This window comes from Pyrgilauda ruficollis, unplaced genomic scaffold (genome assembly GCF_017590135.1).
Source record: "Pyrgilauda ruficollis isolate IOZ18807 unplaced genomic scaffold, ASM1759013v1 scaffold55, whole genome shotgun sequence".
Taxonomy (NCBI): Eukaryota; Metazoa; Chordata; class Aves; order Passeriformes; family Passeridae; genus Pyrgilauda; species Pyrgilauda ruficollis.
Window position 1 is genome coordinate 7,648,331 of NW_024527155.1, and position 11,920 is coordinate 7,660,250.

General features: G+C 45.3%; 1 protein-coding gene across 4 annotated transcripts in view; it reads right to left on the minus strand.

The window, feature by feature from the left end:
* The window catches only part of TSPAN4 (tetraspanin 4), a 415,983-nt gene extending 404,114 nt beyond the window's left edge, over nucleotides 1-11,869 (minus strand). For 3 of the 4 annotated variants that reach the window (XM_041481225.1, XM_041481228.1, XM_041481227.1), the window contains exon 1: nucleotides 11,741-11,869. The gene's annotated coding sequence lies outside the window, so the exon portion shown is untranslated. The remainder of the gene's footprint in view (nucleotides 1-11,740) is intronic. The other variant, XM_041481229.1, reaches the window with a different exon arrangement.
* Between the last annotated feature and the right edge of the window lie 51 nt (nucleotides 11,870-11,920).

Here is an 11,920-nt window from a genome sequence, read left to right on the forward strand (position 1 = left end):
AAAAAAGAAAAAAAAAAAAAACAAAAAAAAAAAAAAGGAAAAAAAAAGGGGAAAAAAAATACCACGGGGAAAAAGAAATACCACGGGGAAAAAAACGGGGGGAAAATCGGGGAAAAAACAGGGGGAAAGGGTAGGAAAAAAAAGGGGGGGGAAACGGGGGGGAACGGGGAAAAAAATGGGGGGTGGACAGAAAAAAAGGGAGGGAAAAGGGGCCGGAAAAAACACGGGGGCGAAAAAACCCAGGAAAAATGGGGGGAAAAATGGTGGGGGGAAACGGGAGGGGAAAACAAGGGAGGAAGGGAAGGCAAGCAAACAACTTAAATGATTGCTAAAACCATCAGTGTATCAGCTGCAATAGCAGCACTTTGGAGAGGATTTTTCTGAGGCTTTTTATTATTACTATTATCTTATCTGCAGAAGGCAAGCCAAGAAAACAGAGAAATAGATGGAACCAAGCCCTGAGTCTGAGCAAGCTCTCTAGAAGCAAATACAGACACGTTTCAGGGCTGGCAGAACACTGTGCTGAAATTAAGTGGCGTGGGTTGTGACGGAAACACAATTTTTCAGATCTGGTAATGCATGCCAGTGAATAAAACTTCCATAGGCTGTACAGCAGCACCTAAATATTTGTCCTACTGCTGTTCATCCATAGCTGGCACACATTCAGAGACTACAAAGACAAAGCCAAACCAAAGCTCAGACTGACTTTTCTACCTCCAATTTGCATTGCACTTTTCCCTCCAGGGATATTTCATGGCTTGGTTTGGATTCCATCCCAGCTCAGTCCCAAACAGAGAGATGTATCAAACAATTTCAACACACTGACACATTTCATTTTGAATTTAAGTATTTGAAATTACTTTGAAACAACATTCATGACATTTCAATACTCTACTGGGTAACTTTTTAATTCATCCATTTCTCACCCCGTGGGTAGAGTATAGGGCTGTAGGTCTAAACTAAAACCAGAAAACTGCACCAGGACAGAACGCAAGCTCTTTGGGTGGAGTACTGTTTGCCCATGGGAAATTAAAACTTCATGACTAGCTATTCAACATTTGGTTATACCAAATACTGTTCGCCATGAGCAGGACACAGCCATGAGTCAGCAGACTCCATGAGGCAAATAAGGTAGCTCTGACTTTCAACCCCTTCACTGCAGAGGCAGCGAAGGGATCAACTAACTACCAAATGCCTTGAGAACGTGGAGCAAATATGAAGGACCAGAGCAACTATGCAACTTAATCAAAAGCCTGCCAAAAGAACAAACTATATACCTACAAGGAAATACTATCAGGAGGGGTCATCAAAACCATTTTCCTCACTGTAACAGACAACTTGGACGGCAGTAAAGGACAGCTGGCTCACCCAGAGCAGCACTTCCCTTTAAATTGGTCAGTGCATGGTCATGTGGGTCTTCCATTGCCAAAAGCCACAGAGTGCAAAAGCAGTCTGACTTTGGATGAATTCTTGCTAGGACTGAAACCTGCAGAGGTGAATTGGGTGCACAGAGAAAGAACTCTAGCAAGGAAAAGAAAAAAGCCAGAAAACAATGCTTAATAAACTGTAAATACTTCCTTACAAAAAATCTTGTGTGTTCTTACACTGGCTAAAACAATGGCCCAGAAGTGGTTCTCCTTTCATAATACAGTACAAAAGAATCTGCAACCAATATTGTCTAGCAATGGCTCATCATGTGTCCCATGAATTAAGGTCCTGGCAATAACCCAGCAGCCACAAGGCTTATGACAGCTTTCTCAGGAACTTATGAGAATTTGACTTCTTTCCAATAAGGCCCTTAGGCTCCCAAAGGAATCCTCAAACAGTTTTTCAAGCCCTAGGAGTCAGGCCAGTGACAGCAAAAAGAGGATACCCAAAAGGCACTGCAATGACAACCCCACAGCAGAGCAGGAATGCACGCAAACAATAAAACTGATGCTAAACAGATCCACAATAAATTGGCCCCAACTATAATTTCAACTGTAGGGCACTGCCAAAATGAAATGGTCATTTACTGACAGAGAAAGCAAAGAAACATAAAACCTCAATAGAACAATAAGAGATCACAGACAGATTTTAGAAAGCCTAACACTGCATCTAGATGAAGATAGCTTCTCTTCTACTTCTGAGCAGAACTCTGTGTCCTTACCTCTAGCAGGAGACTAGGATGTTCTGGGCAGTTCTCACTTTCTCCTATAGAGGCATTCTATTATCCATTCTCCAAGTAAGAAATTCTCTTGTGTGTGACAGAGAAGTCCTAATCATCCCAGAATCCCTTTCCTCCAGATATCCTGATTCCGTGACAAAGGCAGAATGCCGAAACAACAGTAGCAGTACAAGCAGAGCTACTGCAGCACAGCTCCAGCCCACCACCACCACCACCACTGAAGTTAAGAATGCTGGAAATAGGGCACCATGCTGGCATTTCTCTACAGCAGCAATAGCTCTTCTGTGCTCCAAAGACTGTTCTTCGATCCATAAAGTGGCTGCACATGTGCTGGGGGAAAAGCCATTCTTTCACCCACATACCATTTTGTTTTGCAGAAAAGAAGAAAAAATATATTTGTTCAGCAAGTACTTTAAGAAGAACAATAATTTCTGCTTTAAACTGACTCCACACACTGAGGATGTTACTCACTGAGGATGTTACTCAACAGAGAAGCAGAAAAACACCTCTCTTTTGCAGAAATGCAAATACATCCAAACACACCTCTGGCCCCATTGCAGACAGGTGGCACCCTTTGTGTAACCCATAGCTAAGATTCACCCACATTGCAGATAAACTGCTGCCCAGCTCAGTGATTACAGAGCTAAACGGAACTTATACACACATTCATCTTCCAAGGCTCCTCAATAAAAAGCTATCTTTCAGAGGATACAGGCACTTTCTTAATATTAAGCTTTTTAGCTTCTCTGCTGAGAATGGCAAATGTGATAAATGAAGAAAAGAAGCAAAGCACCTTGACAAGGTCATACAGGAGGCTTTTAGGAAAAAGCTGTGGCTGGGGGGACATCCCAGGGTAAAGAACCCATGGCTGTGTTCTCAGCATGTCACTCATCAGGCCAGGTGGGTGAAATACATTTCACAAGGGTGAAATATAAAAAGATGTCTTTGTTTATGCCTATTTTGAAGGGAGTAAACTTAAGGAATCAAAATAATTTGGGGGCACCCAAAATATTCAGCATATCCTAAAGGAGAGAGGGGGGAAATGCTCTACAGATAGTTTTGGGGAGAGCAGAGACATACACAGTAAAGTACCCTTTTAGATCAGGCTGGATTTTGAGGTTTGAAGGCAAACTGCAAACAAAACCGCAACCTTAATCTCACAGTTCTTTTTATTTAGGCCAAAAATTAATGCAAAACCCCAACCAAACCCAGCAGTCCCTGGGCACAGCTCAAGCAGCCTATTGTTCCAGGAGGACTTATCCATCACCACAGACAGCCCCCTCTGATCAGGCCGCATGATTGAAGGCTGTACTTTATTATTCCCTCAAACCACGACCAAGCGAAGCTGCAGCAGCGGTATCAGATCAGACAGAGGAGCTGCTGCCCTTCAGAGCAGGCTCCTGAGTAAGAGCCCCCTGATGTGCACACGGGTGTGACTCTGCTGCGCACAGCGGGAATGCCGGAGCAGCCACGCCACGGGTGCCATGACTGACTGAGTTTAAAGAGGCAATGCAACCCAAACCCAGGAAATTCAAAAGTCAAGTTGGTCTCATATCCTGAATTTATTAGAACTTCTAGACTATTTAACCTGGTAATGGCGCAGCATTCCCAAACGCTACACTGTGGCATTCATATCTTCTGAAAAATCCCTTCGCCCAGGATTTTTCTCCTGGGAAGCTGAGAAGCCTCAGAGAAAAAAAGGAAAACAATTATTATCTCATTTGCTTCTCCTGTGTTTTGCTCCTTTGGAATGTGGCTGGAGATTGTTCACGAACAGGTGATTGTTTCATTAGTTTCTAGTGTGAATTGTTTTGTCTCATTGGCCAATCAGTGCCAAGCTGTATTGGGACCCTGGAGAGAGTCACGAGTTTTTCATTATTATCTTTTTAGCATTCTGTAAGTATCGTTACTGTGTTCTTTAGTATAGTATAGTTTAATATTCCTTAACGTAATATAGTATCATAAAATAATTAATTAGCCTTCTGAGAACATGGAATCAGATTCATCATTCCTTCCTTCATAGGGGCACCCTGCAAATACAATACTACACAAATACTAGAGTGCTGAACTGCTGGGCAGAGGCGAGAGATGATGGAAAACTCAGTGAAAGCAAGCCCCCCATGGCTCAGTCCCAGCTCCACCATGCTGTGTTCCACCACCGTGCAGCCCTCAGGGCTTCTCTGCAGCAAGCTGAGACCCTCCCTCAGTCCTGGGGCTACCACTCCCCACAGCTTCCCAACACTCTGCTACACCAGCACTACTGTGTTATGATTAAAATGCTAGAACTGGCTCTTGAATAAAAAAGAAATTCACCTGCAAGCAAAACAACTTCAAAATCCATATTCATAAAAAGTGTTTGAGGAATGTAGAGGCCTCTCTCTTTTACCCACTGAAACGCAACAGTCCTTGGTCTTTCATATAAAACATGCCGCAATGTCTTTCTTTCCTGCAGCGTAGTTGCTGTGCATGTGTCTACCACTGTATTACCTCAATATTTTTGCTCAAAAAAGCACTTCCCTAACAAAAAGGAATTCACTGGCACAAAGCAAACGGTATTACTTCTGCAAAATTTCATTTGAGAAGCCACAGCTAAAGTGCAGGACCCCTACGGTTCCCAGTTCTGCAGTGTGATAGCTTCAGCATCCCTTGTGAGATGAAGCATGTCACCTTAATGCATGCTTAAGGTGAAAGAACAACCAAGCTGATGGGCTTCATCACCCTAAGGACACAGAGAGTGACATACTTAATCTGATGAGAGGCACTAAAGCAGCACCTCTTAATATTTTATGAAACATTTGGCTGTTTTTAATTTTAAAAACAGCAGCTCAATAAACAAAGCAATGGAAGATTCCCTGTGGATGGCACTATGATAGGTGCACAGCAGCCCACTCTGCTGAGTGATAACATCGTACCCAATGCATCAAGTCTGTCCTCCTCCCTACATCCATGCTGGAAGGATGTACACTGGGAGATCTCAGGCTCTTCACACCACCAGGGACTTTTCCAGAAATAGTTCTTTCACCAGAATACAGTGCATAGCAGAGGAAGCTTTTGAAATGGTTTAAGACATCCAGCTTTCATGTGGCACCTCAATCTGGACACAACAGGCTGACATGCCCAATCTGAAGTTGTTTTAATCAGAAAAAAATACATTTTCTTCCCTATTTTCCCAGTTCTGGAACAAGATTACAGACACAGACTGACATGAAACACAAAATTCAAGCATCCCACTTCATTACTACTGCACACTTGCTTTAAGTTTATCTGCTTCCTTAAGCAGCCACTACTGGCCACTGTCAAGAGATAAGGTACTCAGCAGATGCATTTTTGCTCCTACTTACAGCAATCACTTTCTATTCCCACTCCCATGAAGGTTTGCAAGGTGCAAGGCTGGCCAGAAGACAAATGGAAGAAAAAGTCCAAGCACCAAGTTCGATTACAGACATAAGCATCCCCCAAAGGACAGCCTTCAGCAGAGCCTGCTCTTTAATCCCGTGCTCCAAATACATCCATCACCACTTATGATGAGACTTATGAGAACCTCAGAGATAAGACTTAAAACTAAGTCAGAACATCTTCCCCCCTGCTCCTTTTCATTGCATTCAGAAATTCATTGATGCCATGGTAAAGTACTACAAGAGGGATGGCTCCCTACAGTGCCTTGGAGATAAACCCTGATGGGACGGGGCCTGTGTACAGACCCAGAGAAAAGGGTTCCCAGCCTAAGGCAGGAAGCACATCAGAGGCAAAAGCACATCCATGAGCTCACTGGGAATAGGCAGTCCTCCCTCCATGGAAGAACACCACCTTGGGGCTTTTCCCTTCAAGCATTAATAATTGACAAGTCCTGCCCTCACCTCAACTACACAGTCCATTCTTCACTCTGTGGGAAAAAAAAAAGATTCTGCAGAAATTAAAAGCGCTGTCCCAAGAAAGGGGATTATTTTGTCATCTGAGGACACTTGCATGGAAGAGTAGAACTGATGGGCAGTCTTGTGATCTTTCTGATTAAAATGCTGCCTCAGGATATTACTCTCCCCCTCCAACATGAAACAGTCAATTAGGCTGTGATATATTCATGTAATAAATACTTTTTCTTATTAAATATGTCAATCCAAGACTGGCAATATTTTTGCCTTGAAGTCACCTTACTAAGAAGAAACATGACAGATAAATCCAGTCTTAAACTAGTTAAATACTGGCATCTGAGGAAGCAGAAAAGTAGGGAATAGACAGGTCTATTTTTCAATCCCATCGTAGTGCTTTAAAAAAAAAAAAAAAAAGAAAAAAAAAAGGAGGGGACAGGAGGGCTTCATTTCCATGAAGAGCCACCTTACCCTTTCATTATTAATTTTACATACACATGCATACATACACACACACACAAGTACACTCACCTTTCACCTACAGCAGGTAAAATTTACATAAAACCTCTACAGGTACAAGAGCATATTAAACTGAACAGCACAAAAATCTGTTCATGGCCTCTAACACAACGGTGTCAGATGACCATCCTGATGACTCTCAGACCACTCTCTTACACCACATAAAAAAAAAAAATAAGTTATTATTGAAACAAGAACTGTCTTTGTGGAGCATCTACCCCTAGCCAGAACACCACCTCAGCTCTCACTTGTAAGCACAGCCAGGATCATGGACGGTCCAGCTGTGCTTTTCCACAGCCATGTCCTGCCTGCAAGAGTCCTGAGCAGAGAGCACCATCCCAGCATGCCAACTCCTGTTCAGTGAAGCAGAACAAAATCACTGCCCCACAAAAACAACATAAATAACAACATCTCTCCCCCCTTCTCAAGGAATAGGCAGCAATCTTTATACTTAACACTAGAAGATCTTAAATTATTTTATGGGAAAACATTTTTGGATGCATCTACAGGACTTCCTCATATACTCTATTTAGCAGAGACATCTGTTACTCAATATATATATATATATTTCATCTAAATCCCACCCTCTGAATCCTTTCCATCAGTTGTCACTAATGAAGCTTTGTGTGCAAAACCAAGCACATTCTGCCCCCATTAGGAAGCCAATTACAGCAGGAAAAACAAGCAATTAACAAGGTGCAAAATAAACATCTTGCCACCTGCCTTTTAATAGCAACCCCACTTCAAACAAGTCACAGTCTCAGCACAGCTTACAGAATTGGCAACTGATATTATATATGTATTTATGCAGCAGCTGTTCTTCATTGCAACAAATATTACAGGCTTACCAGATAAGGTCAGCATATTTAAAAAAACATATAGCAAGTATTAAAACCTGCTTTGAGGCCCTGAATGATGCTTTTAATGAAATCAGCAGCATCAGGCTTGTGTGGCATTATAGTAGAGCTGCAGTCACATCCCCAGCTTAGAGAGATTTCTCCTCATTTCTCCTTGCTTAGCAGCTTCAGCATTTGTTTCGCTAAATCCAGGAGCATGAGCAGCTCTTAAATAGTGTGTGGGGCAACCAACAGCACAAAGCTCTACAGAGCAGACAGTCTTTCCTGCTTCCATCATCCCTGCCTCTCCTTGGCCTTCTCCACCTCCCTACCATCACATCACTACACCCAACTGCACTGTGGAGCTGGGGGAAGAAAGTCACTCACTAAAAAAAAAAAAAACTTTAAAAAAATATTCAATGAGGAAAAAATCTATATTCCATCTCACTCTTTGCTCCTTAAGCCTTCATGATTTAGAGGGGAAAGGAGGACTTCCAAAGACACCGTAGCTAGCTCCAGAGGGTGCTAGAGTAGCTTCCCTTCACCTTTTGTGTGGAACAGGATGAATGACACACTTCTGAGTAGTTAACCAGGACTAGAGAAAGCCCAAGAGCACGTCTGCAAGATTTAGCAAACTTGGAGTGGAAAACGTGCCTGAAAAAAATAACAGCCAAGCTTCATCCTGCATATTTGTTTTTGTATCTTTCCCTCTTGCTCTGACTATCCACTGCTATGTAAATTATTTATATACATTAAACTTTCCATGTCACATTTCAGTTCCTGACTAATGTCCTATTTAACCACTCATTTCACGATTCATGTGAGTCTCTTCCTCTTAGGATTCTTCCCTCTCTGGTCTCGTTGGGATCCGAGGAACAAAATACTGAATACGGTACTTTTTCCATTGTGCACAGGATTCTGAGTGTTAGCTGGAGATGGAGAGAAAATTGTTAACATTCTTTCTCTAAATGACCACAGGGAGCAACAGGGAAGAGAGCTTTTAACTCCAAGCAGGGCCAACAGGGCTACCCACAGCTTTATAGAAGTCTGCATCATGATCAATAGCACTAAAACAATCCGTCAGGGAAAAGTTTTCATAAAAAGTCCTATATTTAAATAACAATTCACTACCCTTGAATACCACTGGCATGTCAGATCTTAAAAGACCAACATCTCCAATTCTGGCCATTATCTACACGTACACAGAATAAGCAAAGTCAGAAGAAGGGGAACAACGACAGGAGGTGAAAGTGGTGAAAGGTCAAAATTTACCAGACTCGCGAGGCTGCACACCTAAACCGGACCTACTGCAGCCAAAAAGTAAAAAACACCTTTTAGCTACCAGTTTCTCATGCTATCAGTGCAAGTGCAGAGATCTCTCAAGTCTCCTCCAGCCCTAATTACAGAGACAAGGTCAGAAAAGACAATCTGCCAGCATGAGCTGCAGGAGGTCATATGGTCACTCTAGCTACAGAAGTATTTTAGGAGTAGTTCAATCAGCCAGGTCACTTAACTGACTTCATTTCTGTTTGTTTTTTTAAACAAGCAGCAATATTTTCCCTTGCATTTTGTGGATGGGAGAACAGGAAGCAGGGTCTACTCCTTAATGACCAGCCTAGGATTTCAGTACACATCACTAACAATGCCATGGAGCAGCCATGGCTAGCTGCATTTTACAGATTTAAATCCACCCAAAAATGCCAAGAAGGAGCCTCATCCCAACAGTGACAGTGGGTCAGAACGCTGTCAGCTTTCAGAAGTTGTTCAGATCACAGGAAGAAGGCGGGTGCATTATCTGCACTGCCTCACAACAAATCCACGTGACAGAAGCTGCTCAAGCTGCTCCAGCTGCACATCAAGAAAGCAGCCCACAGTTCTCAGGCTTTCTTCAACTCGATTAATTCTAGGGCAGTCTCTTCTGCTTAATGTTGATGAGGGCTGCAATGGGTTTTCTGACCAGCAGACTGCCTGAAGGCCCAAAAAATCAGCAGTTTGAGGACTGCTGTTTATTGCAGGTGGCAAGAGACCAGAAATGTGGCAAGAACTTACTGTGAGAAAGAGTTGCACTTCTGGTTGTAAGAGCTGGGACTTCAACTCTTGCAATTCTTCTTCAAAGGATGCTTAAAGAGACCCAGTTGTTGAATTCTTTCCACCCTCTTCAAAAGGATGGCTGAAGAGATCAAATTTCACTAAACACTAACAGCTGAGTGCCATCAGTACCCAGCTCACCTGAACAAGAGTGGAAAGCTGGCAATGCCACAAATGGCTCAAGCTGCAGACCTCCTAATCAGCGTGAGCTAACAGCCCATAAAACACTGACTAATTCCCAAATAGTCACATGTGTGCACATTCTCCCACAGCTCTTCTAAACAGACTTCAGCAGTTTGGCAAATGGTCAGATTAAGCAGAGGATATATGAAGTTAAGCAGAGAATGTTTTTGGTATGTAGCAGTTTCTCCAGGTCACAGTTCATAAAAATCTTTACTACTTCTAGGATCAAAGGAGCTACAACCGTGAAAGACCTATTAGTTCATTAGGTCCATCACCCAGCCAAAGCAGGTTACCCAAAAAGACAGGACAAAGTTAAAGTAATGGTGTGCGAACAAGCCAAATACATTTTGCTTTGGAAAAAAAGACGCTAAGCAAAGTCAGATATGTGAACTCGGTCCAAAAGTTAAAGTTCAGTTTTGTTTTTAAGAAATAAGCAAGCACATTTCTACAAGGCAGCTATAAAATGCTAACCTATATCTAATGCTGTGGCTTAGCTATGAAGCCCAGCTCCAGTCCCTCTTCCTCACTCTCAATTGCAAATTTCCATCTCCAAACACAAATGCCTTTTACCACACAGTTCAGTAAGAAAATTACTTCGGAGCCCTGGTACTGAAAATGCATCAAAGCACAATCTTCAATTTCTCAACTCCCCACCCCCTCCAACCCCCAAAAAAAGAAAGAAATCAAAGGATAAAAAGGAAAGACACAGTTTTTCTCCCACTGGCCTACAATAACAATAATGATCATAATCTAGAGATCGCAGGAGGTTCATCTACCCTCCATGCCAAGTCAATTTGCTCCATTCACAACTGCGCATAATTATTCCTGGGACTGCAAAAATTACTGTCTTTTCACTAGCAATAGAATTGTAAAAATGCTTTCAACCTCAAGCCCTTATTTATTAAAACAAATCTATTTGCTCTTTTACGGTTCATGTTAGGTCTGGCATTTCTGTGCAGAGGGTCAATAATCCAGTCGTTCAAAAAATAGTCACGAAAGACGTATTAACATAAGCTGTGCATTAAGACACAATTATTTATATGCTTGACATTAATGGCTCTGCGCTGTGCACTGTATCAACTCACAGATACTTTAGCAGGAAAATAACAACACTTTGGGAGAATTTCTGCTCTCCCAAGGACAATTAGCCTAACGCTAACGCTGAAACGAGAGAGCAATAAGGACTGACAGAGGAATGCTTCATCCCAGAGTCTCCAGAACAGCGATGCCCGTCCCCAAAGTTTGCACCCATCACAGCACGCTTCCCTCCGCTAAGCACACAGAGCCCGTGCCTAATGCTTCCCCAATCCTTAGATTAATGAAATACGAGTGAAGCAGTTTCAAGATGCGTTATCCTCTGCTCAGAGCTCCCCGGCGCGGGCGCCCAGCGGGACCGGCGGCGCTGCCCGCAGCCAGCCGCTGACTGTCCCCCGAGCCGGGGGAGCGGCCCCGGCCGCCGCGGGAAGGCTGCTCTGGGTGCGGGCACGGCCGCGACAGCAGGCGGTACCGGGGCAGCGCACACCTCCGGGAGCTCAGCCGCGCACCGGGCACAGCCCGGCGGAGCAGCACCGCCAGCTAACGGGACGGCGCCGCGTCCCAGCTGGCCCCGGAGTTCGGAAACTCTGGCAAACCCGCAGCCACCGCAGCGCCCGCAACTTGGCCGGGGCTCGAGGGCGAGTGGCACCGGAGAGATATCGCCTGTCCGGGCTGTACGGAGCCGCGGAACAGCCCCGCAGCGCCGGGAGCGCGCTGCGCGCCGGGCTGTGCCGCCGCCTCCCGCCCGAGGGGGCCGCCGAACCGCGGGCAAACAGCCCCGAGCGACGCCGCGATGCTGCGCCGACAGGGTCGCGACACGGCGACAGCGGCGGGTCCCACCGCCCCCCGTTCCCCTGCCCCGGGGGAGCGAAGGACACACGGCGCCGGTGCCCCTGCCCGCGGCGCGGCGGAGTGCGGGGCTGCCGCGGGGCGCCCCGGCTCCCCCCTCAGCCCCGCCCGCCGGGATGCCCACCCTGCACCCCTCAGCCGGACCGGGCGGGCGGCTGCCGCGCCGCGGCCACCAGTTGCGCTTCCCGCTGCGGTACCTCAGCCAGGACGGGATGAGAAGTCCGCCCGCTGCCGAAGCCCTCTCGCAATGCAACAAGTGCCCGCCCGGGCGCGGCGGGAGGAGGCGGCGCGGGGGCGGTCGCGGTGCCGCCGCTCAGCGCTCGGGGCGCCCCGGCTGCCACTCACCGCGCCGCGCGCCCAGCCCAGAAATGTGGCAA